At 46.0% G+C, this 19,270-nt stretch overlaps 1 protein-coding gene across 1 annotated transcript in view; it reads left to right on the forward strand.

Moving 5' to 3' along the window:
* The first annotated feature begins 1,176 nt into the window (after positions 1–1,176).
* LOC141100141 (uncharacterized) overlaps positions 1,177–19,270 on the forward strand; it is a 110,284-nt gene continuing 92,190 nt past the window's right edge. The window contains exon 1 of the mRNA XM_073588405.1: positions 1,177–1,337. The gene's annotated coding sequence lies outside the window, so the exon portion shown is untranslated. The remainder of the gene's footprint in view (positions 1,338–19,270) is intronic.

Below are 19,270 nucleotides of genomic sequence, written 5' to 3' on the forward strand. Positions count from 1 at the left end.
GGTGGACATGCTGTCGTGGAGATGGTTATGGTTGACATGATGGGGAGAGGGCTATGGTGGAGACGATGTTGCGGAGAGAGCTATGGTGGAGACGCTGTTGCGGAGAGGGCTATGGTGGAGACGCTGTTGCGGAGCGGGCTATGGTGGAGACGCTGTTGCGGAGAGGGCTATGGTGGAGACGCTGTTGCGGAGAGGGCTATGGTGGAGACGCTGTTGCGGAGAGGGCTATGGTGGAGACGCTGTTGCGGAGAGGGCTATGGTGGAGACGCTGTTGCGGAGAGGGCTATGGTGGAGACGCTGTTGCGGAGAGGGCTATGGTGGAGACGCTGTTGCGGAGAGGGCTATGGTGGAGACGCTGTTGCGGAGAGGGCTATGGTGGAGACGCTGTTGCGGAGAGGGCTATGGTGGGGACGCTGTTGCGGAGAGGGCTATGGTGCAGACGCTGTTGTGGAGAGGGCTATGGTAGAGACGCTGTTGCGGAGAGGGCTATGGTGGAGACGCTGTTGCGGAGAGGGCTATGGTGCAGACGCTGTTGCGGAGAGGGCTATGGTGGAGACGCTGTTGCGGAGAGGGCTATGGTGGAGACGCTGTTGCGGAGAGGGCTATGGTGGAGACGCTGTTGCGGAGAGGGCTATGGTGGAGACGCTGTTGCGGAGAGGGCTATGGTGCAGACGCTGTTGCGGAGAGGGCTATGGTGGAGACGCTGTTGCGGAGAGGGCTATGGTGGAGACGCTGTTGCGGAGAGGGCTATGGTGGAGACGCTGTTGCGGAGAGGGCTATGGTGGACATGTTGCGGAGAGGGCTATGGTGGAGACGCTGTTGCGGAGAGGGCTATGGTGGAGACGCTGTTGCGGAGCGGGCTATGGTGGAGACGCTGTTGCGGAGCGGGCTATGGTGGAGACGCTGTCGAGGAGAGGGCTATGGTAGACACGCTGTTGAGAGCGCTATGGTGAACAATCTGTCGCAGAGACGGTTATGGTGGACACACTGTTGTGGAGAGCAGCAGTAGGTGACCCTCTAATCCGAGGCTTTCTGTGGGACATCTTGAGCAGGTGATGTACCTTCACCCATATGTATGGAGTAGAGAAAGGCGTGGGCCGGACAGTCTGCCAGCGACCCCTCCCACTCAGCACTCTGCTGTGAATTAAAATACAAATCTCAGAAGTAGCTTTGGAACGCACGGCCGGAAGTGATCTGCCAACGACCCGGAAGTGCATCTGTATTATTTTTGCGACTTATTGTGCTGGTCCATGTGGTCCAGAGCGGAAGCAGCATTCTCATCTTCACCTCCTCCACGTATTGTGATCTCGGCCGCCGCCCTCCGTCTGTGCACACAGGTGACTGGGTTCTGTCATAATGTAAAGGACATTGAGTGACTCGTGGCCGCCGCCTGTTCTGTAACTGCGTTATAGCAGCTGTAACCGTGTGTTATAACTGACTGGAACCCTATCACATAACTGGCTGGAGTGGTGTATCCTGCGTCTTATACAGTCTGGGATGTAGTCACATGTACTGGGCATTACACTGGCCTTCGCCATAGTGCTGTATGATATATATACTGGGCATTACACTGGCCTTCGCCATAGTGCTGTATGATATATATACTGGGCATTATACTGGCCTGAGCCATAGTGCTGTATGATATATATACTGGGCATTACACCGGCCTGCGCCATAGTGCTGTATGATATATATACTGGGCATTACACTGGCCTGCGCCATAGTGCTGTATGATATATATACTGGGCATTACACCGGCCTGCGCCATAGTGCTGTATGATATATATACTGGGCATTACACTGGCCTGCGCCATAGTGCTGTATGATATATATACTGGGCATTACACCGGCCTGAGCCATAGTGCTGTATGATATATATACTGGGCATTACACCGGCCTGCGCCATAGTGCTGTATGATATATATACTGGGCATTACACTGGCCTGCGCCATAGTGCTGTATGATATATATACTGGGCATTACACTGGCCTGTGCCATAGTGCTGTATGATATATATACTGGGCATTACACTGGCCTGCGCCATAGTGCTGTATGATATATATATACTGGGCATTACACTGGCCTGCGCCATAGTGCTGTATGATATATATATACTGGGCATTACACTGGCCTGCGCCATAGTGCTGTATGATATATATACTGGGCATTACACCGGCCTGCGCCATAGTGCTGTATGATATATATACTGGGCATTACACTGGCCTGCGCCATAGTGCTGTATGATATATATACTGGGCATTACACTGGCCTGCGCCATAGTGCTGTATGATATATATACTGGGCATTACACTGGCCTGCGCCATAGTGCTGTATGATATATATACTGGGCATTACACTGGCCTGCGCCATAGTGCTGTATGATATATATACTGGGCATTACACTGGCCTGCGCCATAGTGCTGTATGATATATATACTGGGCATTACACTGGCCTGCGCCATAGTGCTGTATGATATATATACTGGGCATTACACTGGCCTACTCCATAGTGCTGTATGATATATATACTGGGCATTACACTGGCCTACTCCATAGTGCTGTATGATATATATACTGGGCATTACACTGGCCTGCGCCATAGTGCTGTATGATATATATACTGGGCATTACACTGGCCTGCGCCATAGTGCTGTATGATATATATACTGGGCATTACACTGGCCTGCGCCATAGTGCTGTATGATATATATACTGGGTATTACACCGGCCTGTGCCATAGTGCCGTATGATATATATACTGGGCATTATACTGGCCTACTCCATAGTGCTGTATGATATATATACTGGGCATTACACTGGCCTACTCCATAGTGCTGTATGATATATATACTGGGTATTACACCGGCCTGTGCCATAGTGCTGTATGATATATATACTGGGCATTACACTGGCCTGCGCCATAGTGCTGTATGATATATATACTGGGCATTACACTGGCCTGCGCCATAGTGCTGTATGATATATATACTGGGTATTACACCGGCCTGTGCCATAGTGCCGTATGATATATATACTGGGCATTATACTGGCCTGCGCCATAGTGCTGTATGATATATATACTGGGCATTACACCGGCCTGTGCCATAGTGCTGTATGATATATATACTGGGCATTACACTGGCCTGCGCCATAGTGCTGTATGATATATATACTGGGCATTACACTGGCCTGTGCCATAGTGCTGTATGATATATATACCGGGCATTACACTGGCCTGCGCCATAGTGCTGTATGATATATATACTGGGCATTACACTGGCCTGCGCCATAGTGCTGTATGATATACACTCACTGGCCACTTTATTAGGTACACCATGCTAGTAAGGGGTTGGACCCCCTTTTGCCTTCAGAACTGCCTCAATTCTTCGTGGCAGAGATTCAACAAGGTGCTGGAAGCATTCCTCAGAGATTTTGGACCATATTGACATGATGGCATCACACAGTTGGCGCAGATTTGTCGGCTGCACATCCCTGATGCGAATCTCCCGTTCCACCACATCCCAAAGATGCTCTATTGGATTGAGATCTGGTGACTGAGGAGGCCATTTGAGTACAGTAAACTCATTGTCATGTTCAAGAAACCAATCTGAGATGATTCGAGCTTTATGACATGGCGCATTATCCTGCTGAAAGTAGCCATCAGATGTTGGGTACATTGTGGTCATAAAGGGATGGACATGGTCAGCAACAATACTCAGGTAGGCTGTGGCGTTGCAACGATGCTCAATTGGTACCAAGGGGCCCAAAGAGTGCAGAGAAAAAATTCCCCACACCATGACACCACCACCACCAGCCTGAACCGTTGATACAAGGCAGGATGGATCCATGCTTTCATGTTGTTTACGCCAAATTCTGACCCTACCATCCGAATGTCGCAGCAGAAATCGAGACTCATCAGACCAGGCAACGTTTTTCCAATCTTCTACTGTCCAATTTCGATGAGCTTGTGCAAATTGTAGCCTCAGTTTCCTGTTCTTAGCTGAGAGGAGTGGTACCCAGTGTGGTCTTCTGCTGCTGTACCCCATCTGCCTCAAAGTTCGACGCACTGTGCGTTCAGAGATGCTCTTCTGCCTACCTTGGTTGTAACGGGTGGCAATTTGAGTCACTGTTGCCTTTCTATCAGCTCGAACCAGTCTGCCCATTCTCCTCTGACCTCTGGCATCAACATGGCATTTCCGGCCACAGAACTGCCGCTCACTGGATTTTTTTTCTTTTTCGGACCATTCTCTGTAAACCCTAGAGATGGTTGTGCGTGAAAATCCCAGTAGATCAGCAGTTTCTGAAATTCTCAGACCAGCCCTTCTGGCACCAACAATCATGCCACGTTCAAAGGCACTCAAATCACCTTTCTTCCCCATACTGATGCTCGGTTTGAACTGCAGGAGATTGTCTTGACCATGTCTACATGCCTAAATGCACTGAGTTGCCGCCATGTGATTGGCTGATTAGAAATTAAGTCTTAACACACAGTTGGACAGGTGTACCTAATAAAGTGGCCAGTGAGTGTATATACCGGGCATTACACTGGCCTGCGCCATAGTGCTGTATGATATATATACTGGGCATTACACTGGCCTGCGCCATAGTGCTGTATGATATATATACTGGGTATTACACCGGCCTGCGCCATAGTGCTGTATGATATATATACTGGGCATTACACTGGCCTGTGCCATAGTGCTGTATGATATATATACTGGGCATTACACCGGCCTGCGCCATAGTGCTGTGTGATATATATACTGGGCATTACACTGGCCTGCGCCATAGTGCTGTATGATATATATACTGGGTATTACACCGGCCTGCGCCATAGTGCTGTATGATATATATACTGGGCATTACACTGGCCTGTGCCATAGTGCTGTATGATATATATACTGGGCATTACACCGGCCTGCGCCATAGTGCTGTGTGATATATATACTGGGCATTACACTGGCCTGCGCCATAGTGCTGTATGATATATATATACTGGGCATTACACTGGCCTGCGCCATAGTGCTGTGTGATATATACACTGGGCATTATACTGGCCTGCGCCATAGTGCTGTATGATATATATACTGGGCATTACACTGGCCTGTGCCATAGTGCTGTATGATATATATACTGGGCATTACACCGGCCTGCGCCATAGTGCTGTGTGATATATACACTGGGCATTATACTGGCCTGCGCCATAGTGCTGTGTGATATATACACTGGGCATTATACTGGCCTGCGCCATAGTGCTGTGTGATATATATACTGGGCATTACACTGGCCTGCGCTGTAGTGCTGTATGGTATATACTGGGCATTACACTGGACTGCGCCATAGTGCTGTGTGATATATACACTGGGCATTATACTGGCCTGCGCCATAGTGCTGTATGATATATATACTGGGCATTACACTGGCCTGCGCCATAGTGCTGTATGATATATATACTGGGCATTACACCGGCCTGCGCCATAGTGCTGTATGATATATATACTGGGCATTACTGGCCTGCGCCATAGGGCTGTATGATATATATACTGGGCGTTATACTGGCCTGCGCCATAGTGCTGTATGATATATATACTGGGCATTATACTGGCCTGCGCCATAGTGCTGTATGATATATATACTGGGCATTACACCGGCCTGCGCTGTAGTGCTGTATGGTATATACTGGGCATTACACTGGCCTGCGCCATAGTGCTGTGTGATATATACACTGGGCATTATACTGGCCTGCGCCATAGTGCTGTATGATATATATACTGGGCATTACACTGGCCTGCGCCATAGTGCTGTATGATATATATACTGGGCATTACACTGGCCTGCGCCATAGTGCTGTGTGATATATACACTGGGCATTATACTGGCCTGCGCAATAGTGCTGTATGATATATACTGGGCATTATACTGGCCTGCGCTGTAGTGCTGTATGGTATATACTGGGCATTACACTGGCCTGCGCCATAGTGCTGTGTGATATATACACTGGGCATTATACTGGCCTGCGCCATAGTGCTGTATGATATATATACTGGGCATTACACTGGCCTGCGCCATAGTGCTGTATGATATATATACTGGGCATTACACTGGCCTGGCCATAGTGCTGTATGATATATATACTGGGCATTACACTGGCCTGCGCCATAGTGCTGTATGATATATATACTGGGCATTACACTGGCCTGCGCCATAGTGCTGTATGATATATATACTGGGCATTACACTGGCCTGCGCCATAGTGCTGTATGATATATATACTGGGCATTACACTGGCCTGCGCCATAGGGCTGTATGATATATATACTGGGCATTACACTGGCCTGCGCCATAGGGCTGTATGATATATATACTGGGCATTATACTGGCCTGTGCCATAGTGCTGTATGATATATATACTGGGCATTACACTGGCCTGCGCCATAGTGCTGTATGATATATATACTGGGCATTACACCGGCCTGCGCCATAGTGCTGTATGATACATATACTGGGCATTATACTGGCCTGCCCCATAGTGCTGTATGATATATATACTGGGCATTACACTGGCCTGCGCCATAGTGCTGTATGATATATATACTGGGCATTATACTGGCCTGTGCCATAGTGCTGTATGATATATATATACTGGGCATTACACTGGCCTGCGCCATAGTGCTGTATGATATATATACTGGGCATTACACCGGCCTGCGCCATAGTGCTGTGTGATATATATACTGGGCATTACACTGGCCCGCACCATAGTGCTGTATGATATATACACTGGGCATTACACTGGCCTGCGCCATAGTGCTGTATGATACATATACTGGGCATTACACTGGCCTGCGCCATAGTGCTGTATGATATATATACTGGGCATTACACTGGCCTGCGCCATAGTGCTGTATGATATATATACTGGGTATTACACTGGCCTGTGCCATAGTGCTGTATGATATATATACTGGGCATTACACCGGCCTGTGCCATAGTGCTGTATGATATATATACTGGGCATTACACTGGCCTGCGCCATAGTGCTGTATGATATATATACTGGGCATTACACTGGCCTGCGCCATAGTGCTGTATGATATATATACTGGGCATTACACTGGCCTGCACCATAGTGCTGTATGATATATATACTGGGCATTACACTGGCCTGCGCCATAGTGCTGTATGATATATATACTGGGCATTACACTGGCCTGCGCCATAGTGCTGTATGATATATATACTGGGCATTACACCGGCCTGCGCCATAGTGCTGTATGATATAAATACCGGGCATTACACTGGCCTGCGCCATAGTGCTGTATGATATATATACTGGGCATTACACTGGCCTGCGCCATAGTGCTGTATGATATATATACTGGGTATTACACCGGCCTGCGCCATAGTGCTGTATGATATATATACTGGGCATTACACTGGCCTGTGCCATAGTGCTGTATGATATATATACTGGGCATTACACTGGCCTGCGCCACAGTGCTGTATGATATATATACTGGGTATTACACCGGCCTGCGCCATAGTGCTGTATGATATATATACTGGGCATTACACTGGCCTGCGCCATAGTGCTGTATGATATATATACTGGGCATTATACTGGCCTGCGCCATAGTGCTGTATGATATATATACTGGGTATTACACCGGCCTGCGCCATAGTGCTGTATGATATATATACTGGGCATTACACTGGCCTGTGCCATAGTGCTGTATGATATATATACTGGGCATTACACTGGCCTGTGCCATAGTGCTGTATGATATATATACTGGGCATTACACTGGCCTGCGCCACAGTGCTGTATGATATATATACTGGGTATTACACCGGCCTGCGCCATAGTGCTGTATGATATATATACTGGGCATTACACTGGCCTGCGCCATAGTGCTGTATGATATATATACTGGGCATTATACTGGCCTGCGCCATAGTGCTGTATGATATATATACTGGGTATTACACCGGCCTGCGCCATAGTGCTGTATGATATATATACTGGGCATTACACTGGCCTGTGCCATAGTGCTGTATGATATATATACTGGGCATTACACTGGCCTGCGCCATAGTGCTGTATGATATATATACTGGGCATTATACTGGCCTGCGCCACAGTGCTGTATGATATATATACTGGGCATTACACTGGCCTGCGCCACAGTGCTGTATGATATATATACTGGGCATTACACTGGCCTGCGCCATAGTGCTGTATGATATATACACTGGGCATTACACTGGCCTGCGCCATAGTGCTGTATGGTATATACTGGGCATTACACTGGCCTGTGCCATAGTGCTGTATGATATATATACTGGGCATTACACTGGCCTGCGCCATAGTGCTGTATGATATATATACTGGGTATTACACTGGCCTGCGCCATAGTGCTGTATGATATATATACTGGGCATTACACTGGCCTGCGCCATAGTGCTGTATGATATATATACTGGGCATTACACTGGCCTGCGCCATAGTGCTGTATGATATATATACTGGGTATTACACCGGCCTGCGCCATAGTGCTGTATGATATATATACTGGGCATTACACTGGCCTGCGCCATAGTGCTGTATGATATATATACTGGGCATTACACTGGCCTGCGCCATAGTGCTGTATGATATATATACTGGGCATTACACTGGCCTGCGCCATAGTGCTGTATGATATATATACTGGGCATTACACTGGCCTGCGCCATAGTGCTGTATGATATATATACTGGGCATTACACTGGCCTGCACCATAGTGCTGTATGATATATATACTGGGCATTACACTGGCCTGCGCCATAGTGCTGTATGATATATATACTGGGCATTACACTGGCCTGCGCCATAGTGCCGTATGATATATATACTGGGCATTACACTGGCCTGCGCCATAGTGCTGTATGATATATATACTGGGCATTACACTGGCCTGTGCCATAGTGCTGTATGATATATATACTGGGTATTACACTGGCCTGCGCCATAGTGCTGTATGATATATATACTAGGCATTACACTGGCCTGCGCCATAGTGCTGTATGATATATATACTGGGCATTACACTGGCCTGCGCCATAGAGCTGTATGATATATATACTGGGTATTACACCGGCCTGTGCCATAGTGCTGTATGATATATATACTGGGCATTACACTGGCCTGCGCCATAGTGCTGTATGATATATATACTGGGCATTACACTGGCCTGCGCCATAGTGCCGTATGATATATATACTGGGTATTACACCGGCCTGTGCCATAGTGCCGTATGATATATATACTGGGCATTATACTGGCCTGCGCCATAGTGCTGTATGATATATATACTGGGCATTACACCGGCCTGTGCCATAGTGCTGTATGATATATATACTGGGCATTACACTGGCCTGCGCCATAGTGCTGTATGATATATATACTGGGCATTACACTGGCCTGTGCCATAGTGCTGTATGATATATATACCGGGCATTACACTGGCCTGCGCCATAGTGCTGTATGATATATATACTGGGCATTACACTGGCCTGCGCCATAGTGCTGTATGATATATATACCGGGCATTACACTGGCCTGCGCCATAGTGCTGTATGATATATATACTGGGCATTACACTGGCCTGCGCCATAGTGCTGTATGATATATATACTGGGTATTACACCGGCCTGCGCCATAGTGCTGTGTGATATATATACTGGGCATTACACTGGCCTGCGCCATAGTGCTGTATGATATATATACTGGGCATTACACTGGCCTGCGCCATAGTGCTGTGTGATATATACACTGGGCATTATACTGGCCTGCGCCATAGTGCTGTATGATATATATACTGGGCATTACACTGGCCTGTGCCATAGTGCTGTATGATATATATACTGGGCATTACACCGGCCTGCGCCATAGTGCTGTGTGATATATACACTGGGCATTATACTGGCCTGCGCCATAGTGCCTTGTGATATATATACTGGGCATTACACTGGCCTGCGCCGTAGTGCTGTATGATATATATACTGGGCATTACACTGGCCTGCGCTGTAGTGCTGTATGGTATATACTGGGCATTACACTTGACTGCGCCATAGTGCTGTGTGATATATACACTGGGCATTACACTGGCCTGCGCCATAGTGCTGTATGATATATATACTGGGCATTACACCGGCCTGCGCCATAGTGCTGTATGATATATATACTGGGCATTACTGGCCTGCGCCATAGGGCTGTATGATATATATACTGGGCGTTATACTGGCCTGCGCCATAGTGCTGTATGATATATATACTGGGCATTATACTGGCCTGCGCCATAGTGCTGTATGATATATATACTGGGCATTACAACGGCCTGCGCTGTAGTGCTGTATGGTATATACTGGGCATTACACTGGCCTGCGCCATAGTGCTGTGTGATATATACACTGGGCATTATACTGGCCTGCGCCATAGTGCTGTATGATATATATACTGGGCATTACACTGGCCTGCGCCATAGTGCTGTGTGATATATACACTGGGCATTATACTGGCCTGCGCCATAGTGCTGTATGATATATATACTGGGCATTACACTGGCCTGCGCCATAGTGCTGTATGATATATATACTGGGCATTACACTGGCCTGCGCCATAGTGCTGTGTGATATATTCACTGGGCATTATACTGGCCTGCGCCATAGTGCTGTATGATATATATACTGGGCATTATACTGGCCTGCGCTGTAGTGCTGTATGGTATATACTGGGCATTACACTGGCCTGCGCCATAGTGCTGTGTGATATATACACTGGGCATTATACTGGCCTGCGCCATAGTGCTGTATGATATATATACTGGGCATTACACTGGCCTGCGCCATAGTGCTGTATGATATATATACTGGGCATTACACTGGCCTGGCCATAGTGCTGTATGATATATATACTGGGCATTACACTGGCCTGCGCCATAGTGCTGTATGATATATATACTGGGCATTACACTGGCCTGCGCCATAGTGCTGTATGATATATATACTGGGCATTACACTGGCCTGCGCCATAGTGCTGTATGATATATATACTGGGCATTACACTGGCCTGCGCCATAGTGCTGTATGATATATATACTGGGCATTATACTGGCCTGTGCCATAGTGCTGTATGATATATATACTGGGCATTACACTGGCCTGTGCCATAGTGCTGTATGATATATATACTGGGCATTACACTGGCCTGCGCCATAGTGCTGTATGATATATATACTGGGCATTACACCGGCCTGCGCCATAGTGCTGTGTGATATATATACTGGGCATTACACTGGCCCGCACCATAGTGCTGTATGATATATACACTGGGCATTACACTGGCCTGCGCCATAGTGCTGTATGATACATATACTGGGCATTACACTGGCCTGCGCCATAGTGCTGTATGATATATATACTGGGCATTACACTGGCCTGCGCCATAGTGCTGTATGATATATATACTGGGCATTACACTGGCCTGCGCCATAGTGCTGTATGATATATATACTGGGCATTACACTGGCCTGCGCCATAGTGCTGTATGATATATATACTGGGCATTACACTGGCCTGCGCCATAGTGCTGTATGATGTATACTGGGCATTACACTGGCCTGCGCCATAGTGCTGTGTGATATATACACTGGGCATTATACTGGCCTGCGCCATAGTGCTGTGTGATATATATACTGGGCATTACACTGGCCTGCGCCATAGTGCTGTGTGATATATACACTGGGCATTATACTGGCCTGCACCATAGTGCTGTATGATATATATACCGGGCATTACACTGGCCTGCGCCATAGTGCTGTATGATATATATACTGGGCATTACACTGGCCTGCGCCATAGTGCTGTATGATATATATACTGGGCATTACACCGGCCTGCGCCATAGTGCTGTATGATATATATACCGGGCATTACACTGGCCTGCGCCATAGTGCTGTATGATATATATACTGGGCATTACACTGGCCTGCGCCATAGTGCTGTATGATATATATACTGGGCATTACACTGGCCTGCGCCATAGTGCTGTATGATATATATACTGGGCATTACACTGGCCTGCGCCATAGTGCTGTATGATATATATACTGGGCATTACACTGGCCTGCTCCATAGTGCTGTATGATATATATACTGGGTATTACACCGGCCTGCGCCATAGTGCTGTATGATATATATACTGGGCATTACACTGGCCTGTGCCATAGTGCTGTATGATATATATACTGGGCATTACATTGGCCTGCGCCATAGTGCTGTATGATATATATACTGGGCATTATACTGGCCTGCGCCATAGTGCTGTATGATATATATACTGGGTATTACACCGGCCTGCGCCATAGTGCTGTATGATATATATACTGGGCATTACACTGGCCTGCGCCATAGTGCTGTATGATATATATACTGGGCATTACACTGGCCTGCGCCATAGTGCTGTATGATATATATACTGGGCATTATACTGGCCTGCGCCATAGTGCTGTATGATATATATACTGGGCATTACACTGGCCTGCGCAATAGTGCTGTATGATATATATACTGGGCATTACACCGGCCTGCGCCATAGTGCTGTATGATATATATACTGGGCATTACACTGGCCTGCGCCATAGTGCTGTATGATATATATACTGGGCATTACACTGGCCTGCGCCATAGTGCTGTATGATATATATACTGGGCATTACACTGGCCTGCGCCATAGTGCTGTATGATATATATACTGGGCATTACACTGGCCTGCGCCATAGTGCTGTATGATATATATACTGGGTATTACACCGGCCTGCGCCATAGTGCTGTATGATATATATACTGGGCATTACACTGGCCTGTGCCAGAGTGCTGTATGATATATATACTGGGCATTACACTGGCCTGCGCCATAGTGCTGTGTGATATATATACTGGGCATTACACTGGCCTGCGCCATAGTGCTGTATGATATACCGGGCATTACACTGGCCTGCGCCATAGTGCTGTATGATATATATACTGGGCATTACACTGGCCTGCGCTATAGTGCTGTATGATATATATACTGGGCATTACACTGGCCTGCGCCATAGTGCTGTATGATATATTTACTGGGCATTACACTGGCCTCCACCATAGTGCTGTATGATATATATACTGGGCATTATACTGGCCTGCGCCATAGTGCTGTATGATATATATACTGGGCATTACACTGGCTTGCGCCATAGTGCTGTATGATATATATACTGGGCATTACACCGGCCTGCGCCATAGTGCTGTATGATACATATACTGGGCATTACACTGGCCTGCGTGATATATACTGGGCATTACACTGGCCTACTCCATAGTGCTGTATGATATATATACTGAGCATTACACTGGCCTGCGCCATAGTGCTGTATGATATATATACTGGGCATTACACTGGCCTGCGCCATAGTGCTGTATGATATATATACTGGGCATTACACTGGCCTGCGCCATAGTGCTGTATGATATATATACTGGGCATTATACTGGCCTGCGCCATAATGCTGTATGATACATATACTGGGCATTACACTGGCCTGCGCCATAGGGCTGTATGATATATATATATATACTGGGCATTACACTGGCCTGCGCCATAATGCTGTATGATACATATACTGGGCATTACACTGGCCCGCGCCATAGTGCTGTATGATACATATACTGGGCATTACACTGGCCCGCACCATAGTGCTGTATGATATATATACTGGGCATTACACTGGCCTGCGCCATAGTGCTGTATGATATACAGTGGGGCAAAAAAGTATTTAGTCAGTCAGCAATAGTGCAAGTTCCACCACTTAAAAAGATGAGGCGTCTGTAATTTACATCATAGGTAGACCTCAACTATGGGAGACAAACTGAGAAAAAAAAATCCAGAAAATCACATTGTCTGTTTTTTTTTCATTTTATTTGCATATTATGGTGGAAAATAAGTATTTGGTCAGAAACAAAATTTCATCTCAATACTTTGTGATATATCCTTTGTTGGCAATGACAGAGGTCAAACGTTTTCTGTAAGTCTTCACAAGGTTGCCACACACTGTTGTTGGTATGTTGGCCCATTCCTCCATGCAGATCTCCTCTAGAGCAGTGATGTTTTTGGCTTTTCGCTTGGCAACACGGACTTTCAACTCCCTCCAAAGGTTTTCTATAGGGTTGAGATCTGGAGACTGGCTAGGCCACTCCAGGACCTTGAAATGCTTCTTACGAAGCCACTCCTTCGTTGCCCTGGCGGTGTGCTTTGGATCATTGTCATGTTGAAAGACCCAGCCACGTTTCATCTTCAATGCCCTTGCTGATGGAAGGAGGTTTGCACTCAAAATCTCACTATACATGGCCCCATTCATTCTTTCATGTACCCGGATCAGTCGTCCTGGCCCCTTTGCAGAGAAACAGCCCCAAAGCATGATGTTTCCACCACCATGCTTTACAGTAGGTATGGTGTTTGATGGATGCACCTCAGTATTCTTTTTCCTCCAAACACGACAAGTTGTGTTTCTACCAAACAGTTCCAGTTTGGTTTCATCAGACCATAGGACATTCTCCCAAAACTCCTCTGGATCATCCAAATGCTCTCTAGCAAACTTCAGACGAGCCCGGACATGTACAGGCTTAAGTAGTGGGACACGTCTGGCACTGCAGGATCTGAGTCCATCGTGGCGTAGTGTGTTACTTATGGTAGGCCTTGTTACATTGGTCCCAGCTCTCTGCAGTTCATTCACTAGGTCCCCCCGCGTGGTTCTGGGATTTTTGCTCACCGTTCTTGTGATCATTCTGACCCCACGGGGTGGGATTTTGCGTGGAGCACAAGATCGAGGGAGATTATCAGTGGTCTTGTATGTCTTCCATTTTCTAATTATTGCTCCCACAGTTGATTTCTTCACTCCAAGCTGGTTGAATATTGCAGATTCAGTCTTCCCAGCCTGGTGCAGGGCTACAATTTTGTTTCTGGTGTCCTTTGACAGCTCTTTGGTCTTCACCATAGTGGAGTTTGGAGTCAGACTGTTTGAGGGTGTGCACAGGTGTCTTTTTATACTGATAACAAGTTTAAACAGGTGCCATTACTACAGGTAATGAGTGGAGGAAAGAGGAGACTCTTAAAGAAGAAGTTACAGGTCTGTGAGAGCCAGAAATCTTGATTGCTTGTTTCTGACCAAATACTTATTTTCCACCATAATATGCAAATAAAATGAAAAAAAAAACAGACAATGTGATTTTCTGGATTTTTTTTTCTCAGTTTGTCTCCCATAGTTGAGGTCTACCTATGATGTAAATTACAGACGCCTCTCATCTTTTTAAGTGGTGGAACTTGCACTATTGCTGACTGACTAAATACTTTTTGCTCCACTGTATATACTGGGCATTACACTGGCCTGAGCCATAGTGCTGTATGATATATATACTGGGCATTATACTGGCCTGCGCCATAGTGCTGTATGATATATTTACTGGGCATTACACCGGCCTGCCCCATAGTACTGTATGATATATATTGGGCATTATACTGGCCTGCGCCATAATGCTGTATGATATATATACTAGGCATTAAACCGGCCTGCGCCATAGTGCTGTATGATATATATGCTGGGCATTACACTGGCCTGCGCCATAGTGCTGTATGATATACTGGGCATTACACTGGCCTGCGCCATAGTGCTGTATGATATATATACTGGGCATTACACCGGCCTGCCCCATAGTACTGTATGATATATATACTGGGCATTACACCGGCCTGCGCCATAGTGCTGTATGATATATATACTGGGCATTATACTGGCCTGCGCCATAGTGCTGTTTGATATACTGGGCATTACACTGGCCTGCGCCATAGGGCTGTATGATATATATACTGGGCATTACACCGGCCTGCACCATAGGGCTGTATGATATATATACTGGGCATTACACCGGCCTGCACCATAGGGCTGTATGATATATATACTGGGCATTACACCGGCCTGCACCATAGGGCTGTATGATATATATATACTGGGCATTACACCGGCCTGCGCCATAGGGCTGTATGATATATATACTGGGCATTACACTGGCCTGCGCCATAGGGCTGTATGATATATATACTGGGCATTACACTGGCCTGCGCCATAGTGCTGTATGGTATATACTGGGCATTACACTGGCCTGCGCCATAGTGCTGTATGATATATATACTGGGCATTATACTGGCCTGCGCTGTAGTGCTGTATGGTATATACTGGGCATTACACTGGCCTGCGCCATAGTGCTGTATGATATGTATACTGGGCATTACACTGGCCTGCACCATAGTGCTGTATGATATATATACTGGGCATTATACTGGCCTGCGCCATAGTGCTGTATGATATATATACTGGGCATTACACTGGCATGCGCTATAGTGCTGTATGATATATATACTGGGCATTACACTGGCCTGCGCCATAGTGCTGTATAATATACACTCACTGGCCACTTTATTAGGTACACCATGCTAGTAACGGGTTGGACCCCCTTTTGCCTTCAGAACTGCCTCAATTCTTCGTGGCAGAGATTCAACAAGGTGCTGGAAGCATTCCTCAGAGATTTTGGACCATATTGACATGATGGCATCACACAGTTGGCGCAGATTTGTCGGCTGCACATCCCTGATGCGAATCTCCCGTTCCACCACATCCCAAAGATGCTCTATTGGATTGAGATCTGGTGACTGAGGAGGCCATTTGAGTACAGTGAACTCATTGTCATGTTCAAGAAACCAATCTGAGATGATTCGAGCTTTATGACATGGCGCATTATCCTGCTGAAAGTAGCCATCAGATGTTGGGTACATTGTGGTCATAAAGGGATGGACATGGTCAGCAACAATACTCAGGTAGGCTGTGGCGTTGCAACGATGCTCAATTGGTACCAAGGGGCCCAAAGAGTGCCAAGAAAAAATTCCCCACACCATGACACCACCACCACCAGCCTGAACCGTTGATACAAGGCAGGATGGATCCATGCTTTCATGTTGTTTACGCCAAATTCTGACCCTACCATCCGAATGTCGCAGCAGAAATCGAGACTCATCAGACCAGGCAACGTTTTTCCAATCTTCTACTGTCCAATTTCGATGAGCTTGTGCAAATTGTAGCCTCAGTTTCCTGTTCTTAGCTGAGAGGAGTGGTACCCAGTGTGGTCTTCTGCTGCTGTAGCCCATCTGCCTCAAAGTTTGACGCACTGTGCGTTCAGAGATGCTCTTCTGCCTACCTTGGTTGTAACGGGTGGCAATTTGAGTCACTGTTGCCTTTCTATCAGCTCGAACCAGTATGCCCATTCTCCTCTGACCTCTGGCATCAACAAGGCATTTCCGGCCACAGAACTGCCGCTCACTGGATTTTTTCTTTTTCGGACCATTCTCTGTAAACCCTAGAGATGGTTGTGCGTGAAAATCCCAGTAGATCAGCAGTTTCTGAAATACTCAGACCAGCCCTTCTGGCACCAACAATCATGCCACGTTCAAAGACACTCAAATCACCTTTCTTCCCCATACTGATGCTCGGTTTGAACTTCAGGAGATTGTCTTGACCATGTCTACATGCCTAAATGCACTGAGTTGCCGCCATGTGATTGGCTGATTAGAAATTAAGTCTTAACACACAGTTGGACAGGTGTACCTAATAAAGTGGCCAGCGAGTGTATATTGGGCATTACATTAGCCTGCGCCATGGTGCTGTATGGTATATTTGTTATAGTCATGGATGAAAGTGTTGACACCTATTGAAATTGTTCCAGAACATAACTACAATTGCATATGTTTTGTTATACACTTAAACTGAAGGAAAAAATTCATAATTTCACACAAACCCCCAAAGACGGGCTGGAGAAAATTTGTTGGCACCCTCAGCTTAATATTTGGTTGCACAACCTTTGGAAAAAATACCTGCAATCAATTGTTTCCTATAACCAGGGCTGTGGAGTTGGAGTCGTGGAGTCGGAGTTAGTTTTGGTTGGAGTCGGTAGAAATGTACCGGTTCCGACTCCAGCTTTAAAAAAAATGTATTAATATTTCATAATTGAACTTTCATATGAATTTTATAAATGTTAATCAAATATATATGTTCTATCAAACTATGAACAACAGTGATAAGCAGTTCTGCTGGAGATAGAGACATTTCTTACTTCTTGTGTGTCACTGTTCTCCACTGCCCTTATCTAATCTTATACTTGGTTAACCTCATGCTGCCCCAACCCCCCTACTTACAATGTATGAAACTGAAAATGTGTTGCAAATTCTTAGTAGTAAAGCTCCTCCTCTAGACTAGATCATACTAGGTGTGCGTCTTCCAAGCATCTCACAGCTGCCTGCTACTCAGAAGAGGAAGACTGTAAGAAGTATTATCCTTTCAACAAACTTTGCATCAGTTAACTGTGAGTACATGAGGAATAATAACAGTATTACTGACCACTTTATCAGTTGTACGACCTGGCAATAATTTTGTACAATTGTTTTTAGGAAAAACAATTGTCATTTGGATTGTGAATGCAGAATTAAAAACATGAGAATGTCAAAGAAGCATCACATTAAATCAGCTGTATTTGAACATTTCACCATCACTGAAGATAGAAAACATTATGTCTGTCAGTGTATGACAAATGATCCAGACGAAAACAAATGCTGTGAAGCCAAGATGAGTGCATATTCAGGCAAAGATAAAAATGCTCCTACCAGAGCTTCTAATCTAAAGAGACATTTACAGCGCTTTCATCCAGAAGTACTGAAAGCAGTGGATGAGAAAGACTGCATCCAAACAAAGGAGCAGAGAACTTTGCAGCCATCAGTTGCAAGATATTTTGTCAGTGACAAAGTTACTGTGACAATGACAGTAGATACATTTAAAAAACAGATCATAGAGCTTGTTGTAAAGGATAATGTGCCTATTTCTTTATTTTCACGACCAGCTTTTGTGTGTCTGAATGGGGAAATGGCCCGCAAGCTTGGTGTTTCGCTGGAGAGAGAGAGTATTAGAAAATTAGTAATCGAAGAAGCTTTTAAACAAAAGGAAGAACTTAAAAAAACTCTCAAGGGACGCTTTCTGTTTCTTAAAATGGATGCATGCACACGTCACAGAGTGAACTATTTTGCCATCAATGTCCGATTTGTTTGTGACAAAAATGAAATAGTTACCAAGACATTGGCAGTAAAAGACACCAAAGC

This window comes from Dendrobates tinctorius, unplaced genomic scaffold (genome assembly GCF_039654945.1).
Source record: "Dendrobates tinctorius isolate UK_male_01 unplaced genomic scaffold, ASM3965494v1 ptg000103l, whole genome shotgun sequence".
NCBI lineage: Eukaryota > Metazoa > Chordata > Amphibia > Anura > Dendrobatidae > Dendrobates > Dendrobates tinctorius.